Here is a 22,963-nt window from a genome sequence, read left to right as displayed (position 1 = left end):
CCAGAAATTCTACCTTTGGTTGACAAAGTACACATTTGTTAGGTTTCAGTTTTAATTGGTAAGTACGGAACCTTACAAATACTTCGCGCAAGACCTCCAAATGTTTGGAAAAGGTTTCCCCCATTGGCATGATGTCATCCAAAAATGACAAAAGTGTTTTCCAGTTCAGGCCCCGCAGAACCAGATTCAGCGCCCTAGAAAATGTTGATGGCGCATTACATAACCCAAATGGCATTCGTAAGAATTCATAGGTACCAAATTTGGTAATGAAAGCTGTCTTTTTCCTATCTTCAGAATATAAATTGCATCCCCAATCTGATATTCTTGGCTGCTTAACCTGAGATCATAACCTTTTTTCATTGTCATTTGGGAAGATTGCAGTACCTTCCTAGCTATGCTATGAGCATTCTGTAAATTGAGTGCCAAAGATGAAACATATCCATCTGCAGATTTGTATACCTCACCTGGGCATGGATATATCAGATCTGCTGGCATAAACACTTCTCTTCCAAACATCATCTTATTGGGAGTGTATCCTGTACTTCTACAGATGGAAGCCCTTAGTGCTCCCGCAATCTGAGGTAAGAACTCAAGGTCGCAGCGCCATTATTGTGATCCCGACATAATAACTAATATCCATACAAACATACCTGATAAAGATGAGCACTAGCGTCGAATCTATGTATCGGATGATGATGGATATAAGATGATCGTCAAGAAGTAATAAGTCCGTCAGGTCTCAGTCGTGGTCAGTCAAAGTCTGTCTGTTTCCTGCTAGCTGGTTCCCCACATCAGCTTCTACTAGACTGGTTATCATAAATAAATAACGTGACTGGTTCCCAGATCACAACACAACCGTTAATGATTGTTCCATTAGCCTAATGTTTACCTTTCATTCGATGAAAATGTTTTTTATCACAATTAGTGTTTAACTTTTTATTGTGAAACTCGTAAGTTCTTAGAGACTCTTGTCCATATCCATATCTTTATTATAAATGATTGTTGTTGTTTTTATAAAAAGGGGTCAAATTCCCAGTGTACTGCAGGTTAATTAAGCTGTATGGAGTTCAGGCGCGAGATGAGAAGGGGCAACGTCCGTTGTTTAGCCAGGACCGTATCGGGCAACTCCTACGCAGTGATCACCCATGACAAGCGGCCAATATCCAACTTATTGACTATCTCGGCCCCTGCTTACTGAATATTCTTATTTTTCCTTGACTGTTCCGGCGTGGGCGCGCACCCAACTAAAACCAGAATAGTTCTAGTTAACACACCGAGTGCTTTCAGATGCAGTTACGTGGGTGGGTGGGGGTGGGTAGGGGAGCAGACAAAACATAAGTGACTCTTTAATACGCAATACCAGAATATTATTTCAGATATTGCCCAACATTTTTATCTAAAGGAGAATTCTTGTTTATACTTATCTCAAAATCTTGTCAAATAGTTGCGCTAATTTTATTGGTCTATAAGTTTTAATATAAGTACATTGTAATTAAATGAGACAGTTGACCAAAAACCTGTTAACTTAATAATCTCTTATTTTTTAGAAGTTGTAAGATTTCAAAACAAAATTAATATGATGCAAAAGGTGAGGGCACAGTCTGGAACACTGGTGTATATATATGTATTCACATTCATTTAAAGGTTGTTTTTTATCATAAATCATATCAATAGCCATACGTGTCTTAAGATACGGCCACCGTGTTTCCACACGCCCTTAACAAAACATAAGCAAACACACTCTGCTTATGAGACTCGTTTATTTTGAGCCACAACAGATTCATGGGGTGACATCAAAACAATAGGAAATTCTTCCATTACAACAATTGCCTGAAAAACATACATACACATTTCCGAGTTTCAAATATTCCGATCAACAATTATGAAAAATAATCACCCCGAACTGAGCATGTCACGATTTTATCAGAATAAAAACACACGGGTAAATCAACTTACGCCATGCATTGTTTAGTGACAACATCGAATATTTTTCTCTGGGATACTAGCCGCCCAGGCAAAACCCCGTTTTTCTTTTTTAAATGGACGAGGAAACCTGTGTTCGTAACAATGCGCGAAGCAATTAATCAATGCTTCTTAGACTAACCCTCAAAATATGAGACAACGAACATATCTCAACATGCTCCACTCTACAAATACAAGTAGGATTTGATCATCCCTTTGATTCACATCGTCTTCTATACATGTGTATTTTACTATATATCAACATTAACATTAGAATGTCACATTAATAAAAGATTGTCACACCAATACATGAATGTAGCATCACATCAAAATGTACTGTCGATCAACACAAGTGTCAATTTATTGAACGTTTCATTTTCCATTTTCTTCTCTTGGAGAGGCACCGATTTTCTTCCCTGAAAGATAACAAAAAAGGTATGATAATATTTATAATGTCCATTTGAATTAAGATATTCTATCCAAAGTAGGAAAGTAACACGCCTAATTATTGCAATTTATTAATATACGTACATTTTAAATGAAATTTATTTGAAAGCAAATATATTTTACAGCTAGTCAACTAGCTTATATGTGGATCGAAAACCTTACACACGAGTGTCAATGTGGTCACATAACGCCCACCGGAGTAGAATAGCTTAAGCTAAGCAGGCAGATATTTATGGAAGTTGAAAGGTTTTTTTATGGAATGATTAAAAGAACAGAAGCGCCGGGGAGCGAACACCAATGTAAAACTTGTGTATATTGTCACTGGTACGGTTATTTTATTTAGGGCAAACTTTTCAATGCCTTTTTCCAAAGTCCAAGGAGCATAAGTTAAAAATCAAGCTATTGCAAAATTCATCATCATCATCATCATCATCATCATCATCATCATCATCATCATCATCGGCCATAAGATGCTTAACCCTTACCTGCATTATTACCATAATAAGGTATTTACCAATCATTTTAAATTTGATAAAACGCTCACCGAATTGATCTTGTCCGCCATCAAACCAATGCGTCCTCAATCAGGTATCCCAGATCGTGCCATTAGTCAGACGTCAGTCGATTGCTGGCAATTACCCAAGACACGCTCTGCAGGGAAGACGTTTTCTGCCGAAAGAATTATACTGTTATCATGTAAAATATTATGTTCCTGCAAACATTTGGATAGCAAAAAAAGGCGTACATTATCCTTTAATATATCAACAATAACATTATCACCGACAGCTTAATAATCATCTCCAGCATCTTCTTTAGCATCTCTTTAACATTCTCATTCATCAGCGGTTTGACAATGATAAATCAGACATGTCATCGCTCTGGTGTACGAGAATGCTCGTGTATCATCGATAATTTTAATCCTAGGCTTGAATGATAATTCTACTTTATTTATTTATGTTACACCATTGACATGCACGCTATACTGTGCTATTCCAATAAATGATGTTTTCACTAATTATTTTCCTCATCTTAATTATAAAATCAAAGAAAAGAATGTATTTTTGTTTAGTTCATACCATGGCTGCTCACTGATTGAGCATCACTTTAGGTTGCAAGGGTCCAAGGATCGCTTCCGGTTGCATGGACAGACACTTCCGGTACCGTGGACGATGAACTATTGAACCGATTGATGTACCTCCACTTCAATACAGAATTTATAAAATATATCATCATTAAAAAAAGATAACAAAATAAATAAAAGAGGTCATAAACAAGGGGTGTTCGTAAAGATTGTCAGACATGACGTACAAATATTCAAAATTTATTAAACAAGCATTCATTCAAAATATGTTTGTATCGCATCTAAGACGAATAATTATATTGTTTCCAAAAGTCTTTATTACTGTTAAATCAATCATTTATCCCATTCTAGATAGTATCAGTAATCTTGTACAAATGAAGATCCCTCCTGTTTTTCCAAATGTCTGCAACAATGTGCAATATTAAAATTACCATACACAGAAAATGAAACAGTTCCTGCTACACGAGTTCGGTTAAAGAAATCTTGGGAAATGTGCAGGCACCTTTAACACTTTCACTTTAAGATTTCTAAAACCAACAGAAAATGCCTGTTTCATTTTCGTGTATTTGCCCAATTCACTGTTTTAATTAATTAAATACAGGATAATTTGTGGGGGGGGGGGTCACACACTTGCAAATATAATAATAATTATAATATACATAATTTTTTAAAGTATAAAACACAATCAAACTTCAGGTTGCGAGGGGCATCACTTCCGGTAGAGTGGACGCTGACATCAAACTGATTTATATACTTTACTTCAATTCAATATAGTGTTTAAATAACATATCATAATTAAACAAACACATGTCAAACAGAGGAAATAAACTTATATCATTCAACATTTAATTAAAAACATATTTATTAAATAAGAATATCGAATGTCTTTGATAGTTTCTTATATTGTTGTTAACTTCATATTTCATCAGCTTTTCCTATAAACCCCAGTCTAGACAGTATTGCCAATCTCATACAAAGAAGCTACCTAAGGTCATTCCAAAATGTTCACACCAATGTGCATTTTTATATAAGAATATATGTTTATACACGGAAATGAAATAAATATTTTCTGCTACCCATGTTTGGTTCAAGAAATCTTGGGAAAAATGCTGGCACCTTTTACACTTTCACTGTAAAATTTCTAAAACCAACAGAAAATGCCTATTTGATTTCCGTGTTTTCTTCAAAAGTTCAGATCTTTTTGGAATATTAATACGAAGAATCAATGATTTATTTTCTAAAGTGAATTGATTTAATAATTTTCATCAGTATTGAAGCATACAATAATCACACATCATCTTCTTAAAATTAATCATTATTAGTTTTGTTTGACTATTGAGCAAAAAGCTTTTATTTCTAGCTAGACTGTTTTTTGTAAAAAAAGAGTTAATTATTATAATGCAAAACCTGTTTAATTCACTTTTACTTAAAATGTTTAGTAGATCCCTTGGCTTAAATCAAATTACAATACTAAATATGTGAGCAGATTCAAACTTATCTTTAGAAGTTGTCAATGTCGACGGCAGCTGGCTCGAAGACAGAGGGCGTGGTCGGGTAAAGGTGAAGGCGCGCGTCAAGGACTCGGGTTTGTGGCTTCGTTGATGGAACACCCCTTCAGGCTGCAAGGGGCATCGCTTCCGGTAGAGTGGACGCTTAAACATTAAATGATTCATACAATTATACCTTATTTTTGTCTGATTAATGATAACTTTCGAAATTAAACAATTCCAACTTTAAATAATTTTACCTAGGGCTTTTTTCGTTCTATTTCAATAGATAAAGCGGTAATTATAAAGCATAGAGACTTAAAACATATTTTAATACACAAATATGAGCGAAATAAAACTTATCTGTTGTTTATTTCTGTCGAAGACAGCGCAGATTAAAACTTACGACCCTAACGTCGATGTCGACGGCAGCTGGCTCGAACAGAGAGAGAGAGAGGTGGATATGGGGAAGGGGGGTGGGGGTTAAGGCGTGCGTCTAGGACTCGTTAAGAGTGGACGCTAAAACATCAAAACTGATTCATATACTTTACTTAAATATAGTGTTTACATAACATATCATAATTAAACAAACAAATGTCAAACAGAGGAAATAAACTTATATCATTCAACATTAATTAAAAACATATTTATTAAAGAATAATATCGTATGTCTTTGATAGTTTCTTATATTGTTGTTAACTTCATATTTCATCAGCTTTTTCTATATACCCTAGTCTAGACAGTATTGCCAATCTCATACAAGGAAGCTACCTAAGGTCATTCCAAAATGTTCACACCAATGTGCATTTTTATATAAGAATATATGTTTATACACGGAAATGAAATAAATATTTTCTGCTACCCATGTTTGGTTCAAGAAATCTTGGGAAAAATGCTGGCACCTTTTACACTTTCACTGTAAAATTTCTAAAACCAACAGAAAATGCTTATTTGATTTCCGTGTTTTCTTCAAAAGTTCAGATCTTTTTGGAATATTAATACGAAGAATCAATGACCTATTTTCTAAAGTGAATTGATTTAATAATTTTCATCAGTATTGATGCATACAATATTCACACATCATCTTCTTAAAATTAATCATCATTAGTTTTATTTGAAATAATTAAAATATAAAGCCCAAATATAAAGTCACCTATTGAACAAAAAGCTTTTATTTCTAGCTAGACTGTTTTTGTAAAAAAAGAGTTAATTATCATAATGCAAAACCTGTTTAATTCACTTTTACTTAAAATGTTTAGTAGGTCCCTTGGCTTAAAACAAATTACAATACTAAATATGTGAGCAGATTCAAACTTATCTTTCGAAGTTATCAATGTCGACGGCAGCTGGCTCGAAGACAGAGGGAGAGGTCGGGTTGAGGTGAAGGCGCGCGTCAAGGACTCGGGTTGATGGCTTCGTTGATGGAACATCCCTTCAGGCTGCAAGGGGCATCGCTTCCGGCAGAGTGGACGCTTAAACATTTAATGATTCATACAATCATACCTTATTATTGTGTGATTAATGATAACTTTCGAAATTAAACAATTCCAACTTTAAATAATTCTACCTAGGGCCTTTTTCGTTCTATTTCAATAGATAAAGCGGTAATTACAAAGCATAGAGACTTAAACATATCTTAATACACAAATATGAACGAAATAAAACTTATCTGTTGTTTATTTCTGTCGAAGACAGCGCAGATTAAAACTTACGACCCTAACGTCGATGTCGACGGCAGCTGGCTCGAACAGAGAGAGAGAGAGAGGTGGATATGGGGAAGGGGGGGGGGGTTAAGGCGTGCGTCTAGGACTCGTAAGAGTGGACGCTAAAACATCAAAACTGATTCATATACTTTACTTAAATATAGTGTTTACATAACATATCATAATTAAACAAACAAATGTCAAACAGAGGAAATAAACTTATATCATTCAACATTAATTAAAAACATATTTATTAAAGAATAATATCGTATGTCTTTGATAGTTTCTTATATTGTTGTCAACTTCATATTTCATCAGCTTTTTCTATATACCCCAGTCTAGACAGTATTGCCAATCTCATACAAGGAAGCTACCTAAGGTCATTCCAAAATGTTCACACCAATGTGCTTTTTATATAAAAATGTATGTTTATACACGGAAATGAAATAAATACTTTCTGCTACCCATGTTTGGTTCAAGAAATCTTGGGAAAAATGCTGGCACCTTTTACACTTTCACTGTAAAATTTCTAAAACCAACAGAAAATGCCTATTTGATTTCCGTGTTTTCTTCAAAAGTTCAGATCTTTTTGGAATATTAATACGAAGAATCAATGATTTATTTTCTAAAGTGAATTGATTTAATAATTTTCATCAGTATTGAAGCATACAATAATCACACATCATCTTCTTAAAACTAATCGTTATTAGTTTTGTTTGACTATTGAGCAAAAAGCTTTTATTTCTAGCTAGACTGTTTTTGTAAAAAAAGAGTTAATTATTATAATGCAAAACCTGTTTAATTCACTTTTACTTAAAATGTTTAGTAGATCCCTTGGCTTAAAACAAATTACAATACTAAAAATGTGAGCAGATTCAAACTTATCTTTAGAAGTTGTCAATGTCGACGGCAGCTGGCTCGAAGAGAGAGGGAGAGGTCGGGTTGAGGTGAAGGCGCGCGTCAAGGACTCGGGTTGGTGGCTTCGTTGATGGAACATCCCTTCAGGCTGCAAGGGGCATCGCTTCCGGTAGAGTGGACGCTTAAACATTAAATGATTCATACAATCATACCTTATTTTTGTGTGATTAATGATAACTTTCGAAATTAAACAATTCCAACTTTAAATAATTTTACCTAGGGCCTTTTTCGTTCTATTTCAATAGATAAAGCGGTAATTATAAAGCATAGAGACTTAAAACATATTTTAATACACAAATATGAGCGAAATAAAACTTATCTGTTGTTTATTTCTGTCGAAGACAGCGCAGATTAAAACTTACGACCCTAACGTCGATGTCGACGGCAGCTGGCTCGAACAGAGAGAGAGAGGTGGATATGGGGAAGGGGGGGGGGTTAAGGCGTGCGTCTAGGACTCGTAAGAGTGGACGCTAAAACATCAAAACTGATTCATATACTTTACTTAAATATAGTGTTTACATAACATATCATAATTAAACAAACACATGTCAAACAGAGGAAATAAACTTATATCATTCAACATTAATTAAAAAACATATTTATTAAAGAAGAATATCGTATGTCTTTGATAGTTTCTTATATTGTTGTTAACTTCATATTTCATCAGCTTTTCCTATAAACCCCAGTCTAGACAGTATTGCCAATCTCATACAAAGAAGCTACCTAAGGTCATTCCAAAATGTTCACACCAATGTGCATTTTTATATAAGAATGTATGTTTATACACGGAAATGAAATAAATACTTTCTGCTACCAATGTTTGGTTCAAGAAATCTTGGGAAAAATGCTGGCACCTTTTACACTTTCACTGTAAAATTTCTAAAACCAACAGAAAATGCCTATTTGATTTCCGTGTTTTCTTCAAAAGTTCAGATCTTTTTGGAATATTAATACGAAGAATCAATGATTTATTTTCTAAAGTGAATTGATTTAATAATTTTCATCAGTATTAAAGCATACAATAATCACACATCATCTTCTTAAAATTAATCATCATTAGTTTTATTTGAAATAATTAAAATATAAAGCCCAAATATAAAGTCACCTATTGAGCAAAAAGCTTTTATTTCTAGCTAGACTGTTTTTGTTAAAAAAGGTTGATTATCATAATGCAAAACCTGTTCATTTCCTTTTTACTTAAAATGTTTAGTAGATCCCTTGGCTTAAATTTTTTTACAATACTAAAAATGTGAGCAGATTCAAACTTATCTTTCGAGGTTGTCTATGTCGACGGCAGCTGGCTCGAAGAGAGAGGGAGAGGTCGGGTTGAGGTGAAGGCGCGCGTCAAGGACTCGGGTTGGTGGCTTCGTTGATGGAACATCCCTTCAGGCTGCAAGGGGCATCACTTCCGGTGGATTGAATGCTGAAACGATTGAATCAATAGGATTATATATCTATAATATAATTTAAGAAATACGTTTTTCAAAACAAAATGTCAGAAAGCTCTTGATATAGCTGACACATTTGTTTAGCAGGTCCTTTTAGAATGAGTCGATGTCATGATGTGAACGATTACTTTACAAACAGCCATTGCAAGGAAAACTTAAAACCAATAGAAACACATATGGCATAACCTCACAAAACTTTTCACTTTAATACTACCAAAATGGAAAATGAATCTTTAACACACAATATATACCTGAAAACAGGTAGGTTTGACAACGCCCGCCACTATGAAACGTCCGTATTGTCTCGTTTCTCGCCTTCAAACTGATCAATGTACATGCAAATCTTGCCACATATGACTCTGTTCACTCAAACCTATTAGTGCACATTTCCCCGGGCTAGAAGGCATTGTTCGAATTGTTCAAATACAAAAGAATTATAACACGTCCTATGTTCGGCGAGGCGTAGTTGAAGTATAGGTGCATTTTATTTGAAATACAATTTCATTTAGTTTTGTTATTGTTTTGTATGCATGTTTTTTAATTGACTGAATGTTTTATTATAGCTGCAGAGTGCAATGTAAATCATTGACAGCAATGTTTGTGACGTAGGCAGCGCGATGGACATCATTACAACCACGTGGTTTTCAGATTTAGGGCATAGCTAGAGAACATTCGATGCACAGATGGGTCAGGAACATGCTTCCCCATATATTTCTTTATTCCTAAAACACATCGAGTATGATTCAGATTTGATTTTGATTAAACTTTAGAATATCGAGGCTAATATAGAGAAATCGGAAGTGATTTTTCCTCTATTTCTCTTGCTGTCTGCGTTCGTTAGGTCTACGGTATACTGTATTCTTGTTGCCGTTGTCGTGAAACTAATTGTATCTGGGGCAGTGATTACGAACAGTCTCAAGTTGGAGTTCAGACTAAAGACGCAATATGGCAAAACTAAATTTTAATTGTGATTTTCCTTCTATTAAAGCATTGATGGTGAAATTTGCTGAAATATATTACTATTTGAATGTTTTACTATTATTGACATTGATTTTTTGTAAAAGAAATGGAATACATATGATTTTTTGTTCCTTCGTAAAAATGCTTTTCTGAGCCTGAGTCTAGACTTGGATTTGTGACTGTTCGTAATCATGGCCCCTGGACTCGTCCAAAAACACAACACAATTCCAATCCCGGTCATACGCTTTATGACATGCCCGGCATGGTAGGCTGGCGCGTCAAAGCTGAGCATTTAAAATATGTTCTTTTACCTGCCTGCGATAATGTATCCCGTAATACCGCAAACGTTTCGCCACTGTGGTACAGTGTATTGGTCGACCACTCGTACCGACGACTAAGTTTGCTGTCGACGTTGCAGCCAATCGACTGCGGATATGCCGTTGACGGATGCAAACGTCTTGACGTGCCATCGTTGCACGCATTGTACCCGGTCGTGGACGACCAGAAACGGAGCCGGTAGCGTTGAGCCGTCCAACAAGGCGAGCTATAGTCGAAATGTTATCGTTGAGACATCTAGCAACAACAGTTTGTGGCAACACTCCTTGCATTAATCCCAAAATTCTGTTTTGAATTTCATTAATTAATCTGGGCATTTCGTACATAAAAACAATTTGATATTTTCAATGATTTTCTCATTTTTTAATCCGAGTACACAAACATTAATACAATTAAGTAATATCAAACTGACCACATGGTAAACAAGCACGTAGCGCACGTGGAAATGCACCGGTTTCTCCCTATATAACCTAACGGTCGATTGCGCTTGATAATTTTAGCCATGATTTGTGTATGTCATTGATATATATATATGTTCTTAATGTTTAAAGTGTACCCATTTTGATCAGAATAATAATCAAAGTACCTGTTGAGTTAAAAATTCTTGAGTGTATATACACCAGAGGCGTATCCACGAATTAAGGATAGACGGAGCGGGGCAACCGTACGAACATGAATGTTCTATGGAAGCGTATATCGCATTAACAGATGTAATCTGGTAGTAGAGCCACAATGGGTAAAAAATCAACTGTGCGAAGTAAGCCAAACATACGACATTTGACTTTTGACTTGAACGTCGTGTGGTGCAACATTCACACATTGGACATAAAGAAAAAATAAATGCCGTGCTGGCATGATATTGAACCTTGGACATTGCTGTTACGACATCGGACTTTCAAAAATATGGCTTTTCGATATTTTCTGACATTGTTAAAGTGCAGTAATTCATAGTTATTTCTAGCTAGATAGTTGATAGGAGTGACCCCTTTGATAAATCTGAAGAATTTTTTTTTATATATTTTAGGTTAAATGTCACTAAATTTTGTACAGGTCAAACGACACCAATGCAGGAGTTCATTCCCATCAAATCACCGTGATCCCACTGCGCTCATCAAATCACTGTGAGTGGGATCGCCGCCGCGGGGCACACAGAGGTCGCAGTGCGAACGCAATTGTTATCGGTGGCCCTTGCCCGGCGATCGTTCAGCGTTCTCTGAGACGACACTGCGTCCCTTTCGCGCTTATACGGCGCTTACAATGAGTTTTATGTTTCTTTCTGCGCTCTTACAATGATAGTACGGAGCCGCCACGGCGATCATTGTGCCCCCAATGCTCTTCTACCGCGTCAATCGGCGTTTGCATGACCAACCCAATAGTGTACATACAGTATATTTTATGCAAATAAACATTTATTCCACCATGACTGATGTGCAACAGCAAGCAGGGCTACTGCTTGCCTACATGTATATGCGGGTACAGCAGATCCAGGATGATGTAGACGCTTTGGATCTCATTCTAAGGCGACTACGGAGGAGGGCCCCAAGGCGTAGGATGCTTTGAGTTTGACCATGGCTGGACAAAGGCAGACGGTTGCAGCATGGTCTCAAAAAGTTCGAGAGCAATGGAAGAATGGAGAACTGATGGAGATATCGTTTTTGTAGCAGTGCAAAATAACACGCGAATGACATCGCAGTTTAAGCGCAGTGTACATTGCAGTGCGCGCACCGAAACAGCACGATGCACGTAGTGAGAGCGCCATGAGAGGGTCATGAGAGCACAGACATTCGCCAACTAGAACTCCATAGAAACACAGTAGAACGCCATGAAATTTTGTAGAAACGCCAAGGTCGCCATGGGAACGCCGTGACATCACCATCTTCATGAAAGATATTATTTTTTCCAGCAATCTCACAGCGCTCTTGGAAACGCCATTCTTGCACACCCAAGTTATGGTGCTATGCATACCACATTAGATTTATCATTATCAAATCTCTGATGAATGAAGATGACTAAACGCCAGTCTGCACTTTTGTACTAGAAAAAAAGCTGTCTACACTTCCGTGTTGCAACTGTGCCTTTTGTTTACTTGTACACCCGTGAGCATGACTCATATGTTATCTGATATTCTTATCAAATTGACATATTTCGAAAATCGAAGAATTTGTAATCTTGTATGAACTTTTTATTACAGGGTGGCTACTATTTCGTTTAAATATCATGCGAACAGTGGTGCCTATTCCTATGTTGTTGTTTTTTTCCGGATGTTTCTGGGATATTCCTGGGTTAATGTCCAGGAAATAAAACCCAAATAAACATGTCCAAACTTTTCTGTTATAAAAAAAATCGACCTTTAAATATCTTCTCAAACAATCGCAACACCTCGGCCATTTTCCATCGAAAATAACCTGGGATGTATATGGACGGTTTACAATGTCAGAATTCTTAACATTAAAGTACGCTGCAAGTAGTTTGCATAGTAATTTCAATTTGGAAGTTAAACTTAATGACTACTTTTGGAATCATTTTTTTTTCATTACATTTCACTGGCAATGAGTTTAAACATAGAAACACAAAATACACCTTAAATCACTACAATATTATTTAATTATATAATTTTTAATTTTTACGAACTTCTTCTTCTGCTGTACGGGTATCATACATCGGAGGTTGTTTTTGATGGAATATGGCAGAGGTATTCTGAATGCGTCTCAAATTTATCTAATCAAGTAATCCCCTCTACTACCCTCCCCCCCCCCCCCCCCCCTTTCCAAAAAATATGGTGAATTGTCAGAAGCTTGATGTAATGTCATATTAAGATGTTAAAAAACAATATCTAGGTGTTTGAGAGATGTTGGTTTATTTTGGTAAGATTTAGGGGGGTTGGGGGGTAGAGGGTGGTGGGGGTGAAACAACGCACTGGACACCTGTGTCTGAGACCAACGTAAAGCTGTCTATTCTAGATTGCTGTCACTGAACAAGAGGAAATGGCATTTATTGAGCATGCTCCAGTCAAACTGAAATACTTCGCAGTGACAGATACTTAACAGGTATCTCGGTGGTTTATTAGATATTGACAAATCGTATTTTATCTGTGAGGTAGTAAGTCTTATAGCCACAGACGATAAAAGATGACAATGGGAAAATATTCTGTTCACTTGTTTGACAAGGATTGACTTCATAGTTTTTCTTAGGTGTTTAATAGGGGATAGCTTTGCACTCTGGTGAGATATTGACTCTTTTCTGTATAATTAACATTTTGCTAGTGTTTCTATTAAAGTGATACTCTTATTTAAAATCAATACATAGACATGTATAATAACAAACATAAATTTTGAGGGATAAACCTTTAACTACTTACTAAAAAATGCATTTATAGAAGATATTATTTACTGATAACAATATTGTAACCGTGTGTTTAATAGCTGAAAACGCAAAAATATTAAATTATTGGTGAATGCTTAAAGATTTACTGTGATCTACTATCGTCTCATAAGGTAGATATACCATGTTTTGTGCACCTTTCTTTCAAATTAAACTAGGTACCCTTCATAAGAATCGTTGTTTCAACATTTATTCATCTTTTTTGGTACATTAAAACAATTGTATTAATTGTGGTGAATCTTATTTGGGAGTAAGAGTGCACCTTTAAAATTTCACCATCATGGAAGTATATTGCTGTAAACATACAATTAACATGTAGGAGTTCTCGTTGTCACTGGTTCTGATTATAATTATTTCAAATAGATTGAGCATAATGTCAAGATTGTAAATATATTGTGAATAATTTTCGAAATTAAATGAAACTTGTGTATTTCATAAAGATTGTATCTATATCATAATTGTAATAAAACTGTACATATAGAAAAGGTGACAATTTAAGAATAGGAAACCAAAAACAATGATCAACTTGGAGTTATATATAATATACGCATGGAACTGCATATTACACTTAATATAAAAGCTGCACTCTCACAGATTGAACAACTTTTTTATTTTTTGCCTTGGAATGAGCCAATTAAGGTGAAAATGCATGTAAACCAAACATATAATAAATCTGTGATCTGATCTTTGTCAGCAGTCTTATATCACTGATTTGCAGATATATATATATACACAAAAATTGGCTCATTCCAAGACAAAAAAATAGAAAAATGTAAAAACGGTAAATCTGTGAGAGTGCAGCTTTTAGTTTGTGTATAAGTTTAAATTAAGTCAGTGTTCTGTTGTTGTTTTTCTTAAATTGACTTACAAAGATGGTTTAATTATACATGCAGTGGTCGAATTATGTGGCATGTTGAATAGAATGCTTCTTTGTGTTGTTGGAAAATATCTTGGATTAATTTTTTTGGATGGTTTGTAGTTTGTACAACCTACATGTACATAGTATTGAAATCAGAGAAATCCATCATATTGTTGAATTACACAGTTTCCATTTAATTAAAAAAAACTGTGAGCAATAAATTCTTAATTTATTGATAAAACTGCAATTAATTTGAAACTTTAAGTTCTGAAAGTAGGACCATAAATCTATTTTTCATTGATCAGATTGCTTTTTGTTTAAAACCATAAATCTTATGAAAGGGCACCGCCAATAATGGCTGATTTATTGTGTGTGTTTATGGAAAACGATGATTAAAAAAAATCATTTTTCATTTTTACTTCAGAAAGCCTCTGGCAGAATTGTCAATGGCGCGATCGCATAGAATGGACTTCACCTAAGATGAACAACAAATATACCAAAACCTTTCGAAAGAAACGGTATGTACTTTAATATTTCTTTAATTTGAGTCGAGCCATTGTTTTAATTTTATTAACTGTCCAATTATAACAGTAAAAATTGTATTAACAATAACCTGCTTAAATCAGCAAAATAGAATTAACATTATTTGAGCCACATTGCGCGAATTTGGGCCTTCGGACATAATTTTTACTAATGAAATAATCATTAATAAGAAATGCCAAAGATAACGATTTTTGCTTTGTTTATTAAATTTGTTCAAACTTCTTTCTTTTTAAAGATTTGTGATTGGTGCACCATTTTCTGAATGTTTCCATAGCAACCATGGATTTCATCCCGACTTATTTTGACTGCATTAATAGTCTGTGTTTAAAACAGCCAAAATGTATTAAAAATACAAAAATGATTCATCATTTTTATCTTTATTTATGTTCCTTAAAGAGTCTGTGTTTAGAAAATACCTTATTAAAATCATAAGCTAGTTGTAATACTGATACGTTATTTTTTGCGCGTCATTTGAATAATGTGCTTTCGTAATTTGAATAATGTGCTTTCGTAATGATGTCATGTGTTTGACGTCAAATTTATTATTTAAAATGCGCATTACATAATCTCACTTGTAAACACATATCTTACACAATTTAAGTAATATTATCATGAAATTTTCAGAATTTCTTTCTGAAATATCGCTTTATTGAAATACTTTAAACATTATTATTGCAAATATATATCTGAAGGCCCAAAATCTTGCGATGCGGCTGATTTATTGTTTCCAAATTTGGTGTATCATGTTTGTAGATATTTGATTTCTTTTAAAAATTAATGAATATGAAAAATCTCTTTATATGTGACACTGTAATTCTGTGGAACATGTTGTTTTTTCAGCATACCAACAATCGTTTTATTTTTATATCCGATAAACAAATAGACAGAAAAAAAGAAAACCAATGTCAAGCTAAATATCTTTTACCGGGTATATGAAAATATCTTTTACCGGGTATATGAAAATATCTTTTACCGGGTATATGAAAATATCTTTTACCGGGTATATGAAAATATCTTTTACCGGGTATTATAATGAAAATATCTTTTACCGGGTATATGAAAATATCTTTTACCGGGTATTATAATGAAAATATCTTTTACCGGGTATATGAAAATATATTTTACCGGGTATTATAATGAAAATATCTTTTACCGGGTATATGAAAATATCTTTTACCGGGTATTATAATGAAAATATCTTTTACCGGGTATATGAAAATATCTTTTACCGGGTATATGAAAATATCTTTTACTTGGTATATGAAAATATCTTTTACTTGGTATATGAAAATATCTTTTACTTGGTATATGAAAATATCTTTTACTTGGTACATGAAAATATCTTTTACCGGGTATATGAAAATATCTTTTACCGGGTAAATGTGACACAGTGTGTGGAACCATATTGTCTTTTTTCAACAAATTGACAATGGTTTCATTTTTATTTCCAATGAAAAATTAGACCATAAAAATGAAACAACTATCAAGCTAAAAAAAATCAGCTCATTTAAAAAACTGTTTTCTCGCGTTTAATATGTCATTTTTGCCTGTGCTCTGTTTTTTTTTCCATAGATTAATTAAAAATTGCATCACTTATATAAATTTCTTCTTCATCTATATTAAATGTATCTAGCTAGACATTTAATGTCTTTAATAACCGATATTTTCCAAATTGATAAATTGACTCATTTATATGATAATATTGTAGCAATAGAGGTATGCGATGTCTTCCGATTGACAACTGTTACACAATGTTCAATAGAATCATCTTATCGGGAGTCAAGTGTCTGTTATGTTTGAATAGTTAGTAGTTTGTTTGACAAGTTTCACATTTAAAACTGGTATCTGATTTCTTAAAATCCCTTTGCAGAAAATACTTTTTTTTAAATTTTAATTTATTTATTTCTGTAAAACTAACAGTTTTAGGGGTGGGGGAGGGGTGTGGGGGCACCATGTAGACTTAAAATTCTTATGTTAATATCTGTAAAAAAAAAGAAAAATAATAAAATGCAATGAAATTTGGAAAAAACAAACTAGCCAGCATTTTCCTGGAGGAAGCCCCAGCTTGACTACGGTACATTTCAATTTAAAACCTGTATATAGCATGTAGCTATGTATGTTCTGTTGTTGACAAATTATTTTATTTTGTATGACTATATTCTGTCATTTACTTTTAGATGGTAACATGATAGAAAAATTATCTGACAAACTGCATAAGGTCTTTATAACGTCCAGTAGCAGATGTAGGCTGGGCTTATGGGCATTGTTTGGTGCTTATTATATGTGTCACTCTGGTTAAGGTTAGGATTAGACTATATAATTATACGTTGACAGATTATTTTTTATGGTTTTTGATACGGCATATCCTTCAGTTAGGGATTGGAAGAATCCCATATAACACGTCTATTATTTTAGACTAGGGTTAGGATTCGTTTTAAAAACATATTGGGACAAAGTGCCGCCTTATTGAAATATATATATTTGTAGTCAGCCATTTTCACTTTCTACCAGATATTATATAGACACCACAGACAACTTGTCAACAGTTATAGACTTCCGTAGTTGTGGAACTGGCGTTACATCCGAAAAAACTTTTAAATATGACAATTTACTTGTAATTGACATACTAACCGTGTTAAGGTCCCCAGGGATCAATGTTCTAGTGGTTCAACACTTGATTGTCAATCCTAGGGTCGCAGGTTCGATCATGAGCCTGTCACCACTAAAAACATCTTTCTGGAGGGATGTTAAATGGGGGTCTCATGTGAAAATAATTTACCCTGGTGCAGGTTTAAAGCTGCACTCTCACAGATTGAACGTTTTGACAACTATTTTATTTTTTGTCTTGGAACGAGCCAATTTTTGCGAAAATCCATGGAAACCAGTTATATAAGACTGCTGACAAAAAATTAGATCGCAGATTTTTATATTCAGTTAAAAAATTGATGTTTTATGCATTTTTCTTAAACCGTTAACGGTTTAAGCCATAAAACATTAATTTTCGAACGGAAATATGAAAATCTACGATCTGATTTTTTGTCAGCAATCTTATATCATTGGTTTGCAGATATCTACGCAAAAATTTGCTTTTTCCAAGACAAAAAATAAAAAAGTTGTAAAAATGGTAAATCTGTGAGAGTGCAGCTTTAAGAACCAGAGTAGCTATTACCGTTGTTACTTCCTGTAACATAATTTCATTTTATGTCTAACATCCTCTATATGGTGATGTCTGCTGGGGGTCATGACACACACGAAATCAATGTTATTTAGCGCGCAAATAGGTAAATTGACTATTGAATATATATTGGAAATTTATTTAGTGGTCTCTAACCATTAGCAGTTGCACAGTACATCACTCCATCTGTATTACCAAACTATTCTGGAGAAGTTAAGTCCCTTGACAAAGTTTGAGACTAAATATATCAATAGGGCCAATATAAATTTATTGCTAGATTTTCATCCAAATTATTTTTACACATGTGAATGTTAACAATTGACACCGGCTGGTATAAATAAACGCGGTTCCTGGACAGTACGAACTTATACGCAAATAAAGACCCCAGTTAAACATTTCTATTTGAGTCAATAAACTTAAGGGGTGGTGGAAAGAGGGGGTGTGTGGGGATGAAAATCTAGCAATTAATATATAGTCGCCTTATGCCTGTACGCCCCCCCCCCCCCCAAAAAAAATCTGATTTTTTTAATGCTCCATTTAAGGTTGATTGGATACACAAGTTTAATAAATTATATCAAACTCTGCTACAAAGCTTAAAAGTTTTTCCACTTTCTAACTGCTATAATTTAAAGGGGCTATGCACTGTATGATGAAATAGCGAAAAAAAAAAGAGAAAATTGTCGTAAACTGACATAAACTTGGTATCAATGTGCACAATGCATTATAACTAACTAACTGAAGTACCACATAGTTTACAATTAATTTATTTTTCGCAGTTTTTTCGTATTTTCCATTAAAAAAGATTACTGGATATATATACCTAGTAGAATTCATTCTTATGCATGATTGGCTAGTTGATCTTATCACGTGATATAACCAAGTTAGGAAAATAGCTTAAATATTCCAAACGTTTAGCGTAAACCTTCGTAGCTCAGTGGATACAACACTGGACTGCAGTTTGAGCGACACCGGTTCCAAGCCGGTCACTGACTCGATTTTTTTTTACATTTTTTTTTTTTTTTATCAATTATGATATCAAAGAGTAAAACATTTTACTAAATAATTGTCCTGAGATTCGTTAGAGAAAAGACTTTGTTTGGTGCCAATCTGGTGTATAGTCCCTTTAAAGGTTTTGCTTTATTTTCCCATTCTTGTTGGTAAGCTACTAGTTGAAGTGATTTTAAGTTAGTGTTCAATGTTTTCCGAGGCAAAGTAAATGTTTGCTTAGGTTGAAAAAACATTCAATTAATATGAATTATCTTGGCTATTATGTTTTGATTTCAAATGAGATATTGATATTCTGTAATCATTTTTTTGTCAATGTCAGTTTATGATTCAATAAAACTTTTTGACAAGTTAAACACTTAATGCTTTTTTTTCCAATATTCAATTCTTCAAATGTCAGTCGGCATTTGTTTAGCTTAAAGCCTTTCAAATGTTTCCACAAATTGCTTCGATTCTTTAGATACTCAAAAACAATATTGATATTAGTGTTGGTAACGTAACACTCATGTACAAGAAGTTACACCACTCTGGCTGAAATGTTTCCAATTAGCAAGAGTTATTCCACTTGAGTTAATTCACTTGAGTTTCTCCACTTAAGATTAATTTAGAAGAATGTGTTTTATTCACCCTCTAACTTAAAGAAGTTTGCATGTACATATTATTAATCAACTTTGCACAAGCTTATTATAAGTCAGCACTAGCAAATTATGGCCTTTGCCAAATGCTCAACAGTAATGTTTGGGGGTGGGGGTGGGTGGGGGGAGAGGATTTTGTTTTTGTCTTTCTAGTAAAAAATCCTTTTTCTTAAACCTTTGTAAATATTTCTCTAGAACTCTTCACAGCCAGTTTTCAAAAGATGATTTCCAAAAAAAATTTATTACATCAGTAAAGTAAATATATATGTTCATAAAAGGCCATGAATAATACACAAGTTATAAGTACCACGCATAGCATATACAGGTTGTCTGGTTAGAGCAGTGTTTAGAGTTCTCACTTCCCACCTAGGCGACCCAGGTTCGATTCCCCGCCTGTGGGCACATGTGAGTTTGGTTGATGGTCAACAAGCCGGACAAGGGTTCTCTATGTGTTCTCCGGTTTCCCTCCCAACACAAGATCACACTCTTGCGCAACATTGTGCCAACGAGAGTGACTTAGTATAAGTTAATATAACTGTTTTCTCAATCGTTGTTAAATAAATAAATTTAAGATAAAGCCTACACAGATACTGCATATATTACAGCTACCACTCAGTCGACACAGATACTACACATGTTATATCTATCACTCACAAAACTGAAGAAAATGATAATTAGTATAACCAATAATATTTACAGGCATAAATGAGGGAAGAAGTCTTCGTCAGATGGGAGTGGGATGCATTGTCCTACCTCGAAACTTTGTTTACATGGATACTTCACAGGTCACAGCTACCACTCTCAGACTCAAAGAAATTTTTTGTAATACAACTTTTAATTTTTACAGGCACAGACGAGTGAAGGAGTCTTTGTCAGATGGGGAGGTGGATGGCTCGGCTCGTCTTGAAAGACTGCTGGAAGAACCCAGGCAAATACTGCACACGTTCCAGCTACCGCTGATAGTGTCCTTGGCCAGTGGTATTCCAACAATTAAGGAGAATGGGGTAAGCAGTTGTTGTTTATAAGAATAAAAGTGGATTGATGGTGGGTTTTTTTAAAAGTGTAGACATTTTCAAAGAAAAAAAAGGTGGCCTGAGTTTTTTGAAGGTCTTTTTTGCCAAAGCCTTTGTTGGGCCAGCTGAAGTAAGGCATTGAAATGCATTATTCTTTGATTTTATTAACTTACATCCAGAGTAATATCGTTACTTGGTAATTATAGATTTAATCTATTTTGCGCATATTTTTTTTCGAAAAAAGATTAAGGTGTGGTATAGCCTTCATCCTTGTTAGCATTGTTATTGGTGTCCTCAGTGTTGGCAGTGTCACTGTCGTACAAAAATAACCTGGCCATTTCTCTAAAACCATTCAAGATATTCTAATGTAATTTGGTATGTATGTTCCAAGAGACATGAATTGCAAGTCTTAAAATAAAATGTTAAAAAACAACAAAAGAAAAGTGTTATCTTTACTCGTTGGCGTCTTTGTTGTTTAAAACAGCTTTTGAGTTTAAAGCTGCACTCTCACAGATTGACCTATTTGACAAATTTTTCCTTTTTTTTGTCTCAGAATAAGCTTATGTTGGCATCAGAGTTTTCAAATAAATCATATAGAATAACTTACAATAGAACAGATCATAATTTTTTGAAAAACTGCCAAAAATTAGGTTTTTCTTAAAGCGTTAGTACGGTAACTCTTTTAGCCATAAAACATAAATTTTCAAACGTAAATAGGGAAAACTGAAATCTTATCTTTTCTCAGCAGTTTTATATCACTGGTTTTCAGACATTTACACAAAATTTGGCTCATTCGAAGACAAAAAAATCAAAAGTTGTCAAAACGGTCAATCTGTGAGAGTGCAGCTTTATATAATAACTTGAACATTATAACAGGAACCTGATAAGCCATTGTAAACCTTCTTTAACTCATAGTAATTTATTTTCAAATATTTCAATGTATTAAAAAATTAAATGTTAAGTATCGCCGTAAAGCTTATGATTTTATTAAGGATTTAACTTTGAAAATGTTTTTTTGTGAAAATTTAAAACAAAGTAATAAAACTGCAGTTGTTAAGTTTTGCCTCAAAGTTTATAGTTCTAGTAAGTATTTAACTTTGAATACTTTTTTTATGAAAATTTGAAAAAAAGTAATAAAACTGAAGATTTGTCGGTTTCAATAAATTTACTAATCTAATCATTAATTGCTTGTAAACAATTCAAGTACCCTTTAACATTTATTTTCATCTTTAAATTGACAATAAATTGTTGTCTTTATTGTTAGGTACATAGAATTATCTTTGTATTTAACACTTACGGTCATTTTTCAGTCAAGTAATTCACATTATCGGCTATAGAGCAGAAATAAGATATCTTGTATTTCGAATGAATGGCAGATGGAACAGTTTTCCACCCAGCACTTAATGTTAGGTGATGCTAAAGGCTAAATTTGCGTTAAGGCATAAAAAAAATATGTTTGTTTCAGGTTTCCCGACCTGCTCTATTTTTTGCCCCAAAACTTTGGTTTATACCAGTTTGTTTTAGCTTGATTGTTGCGAAAGCTGATAGCTTATAAGATCACTCGGGAGTCTGTTTCCTGGGTAGAAACCAGCACTGTGTCCTTTTTGAGAGCCATGAGAAAGTACCCCTGGTGGGGATTGATTGGTGGGTCACAGATTTCAATAGACCACTCTCATCTTGGTGGGGATTGAATAATGAGATTTTCCATCCTACCCTATTTTTATTATTTTTTTTTTTTTGGGGGGGGGACATGTGACCTGAAACAAACATATTATATTTTTATGCCTAAAGCGTGTTGTCAACATTTTTTATCTGTACTTTTTTTTCAAATCAGCCCTTGTTCCAGTATTTTAGGATTTCCGTTCGCCTAATCAACATGCAATAGAATTGTTTTGAATGCAATAGAATGAATAATGAATAACTTAGAAAACCTGTGCACATGCATTTTAATTAAGTGTATTGATTATGCAGTGATTTGAAGGTGCGCACTGCAGGATACTGTCAAAATAG

The 22,963-nt window shown here is 34.2% G+C and overlaps 1 long non-coding RNA gene across 1 annotated transcript; it reads right to left on the bottom strand.

Moving 5' to 3' along the window:
• Positions 1 to 1,942: 1,942 nt before the first annotated feature.
• On the bottom strand, positions 1,943 to 3,978 carry LOC128205500 (uncharacterized). Its single transcript, XR_008256261.1, has 3 exons — positions 3,486 to 3,978; positions 2,954 to 3,078; positions 1,943 to 2,378 (listed from the first exon to the last, which is right to left on the bottom strand). It is a non-coding gene; the product is annotated as an uncharacterized LOC128205500 (long non-coding RNA).
• Between the last annotated feature and the right edge of the window lie 18,985 nt (positions 3,979 to 22,963).

This window comes from Mya arenaria, chromosome 10 (assembly GCF_026914265.1).
Source record: "Mya arenaria isolate MELC-2E11 chromosome 10, ASM2691426v1".
Lineage (NCBI taxonomy): Eukaryota > Metazoa > Mollusca > Bivalvia > Myida > Myidae > Mya > Mya arenaria.
The sequence above is the reverse complement of the archived record's forward strand: the minus strand, read 5'-3'. Positions and strand labels throughout refer to the sequence as shown.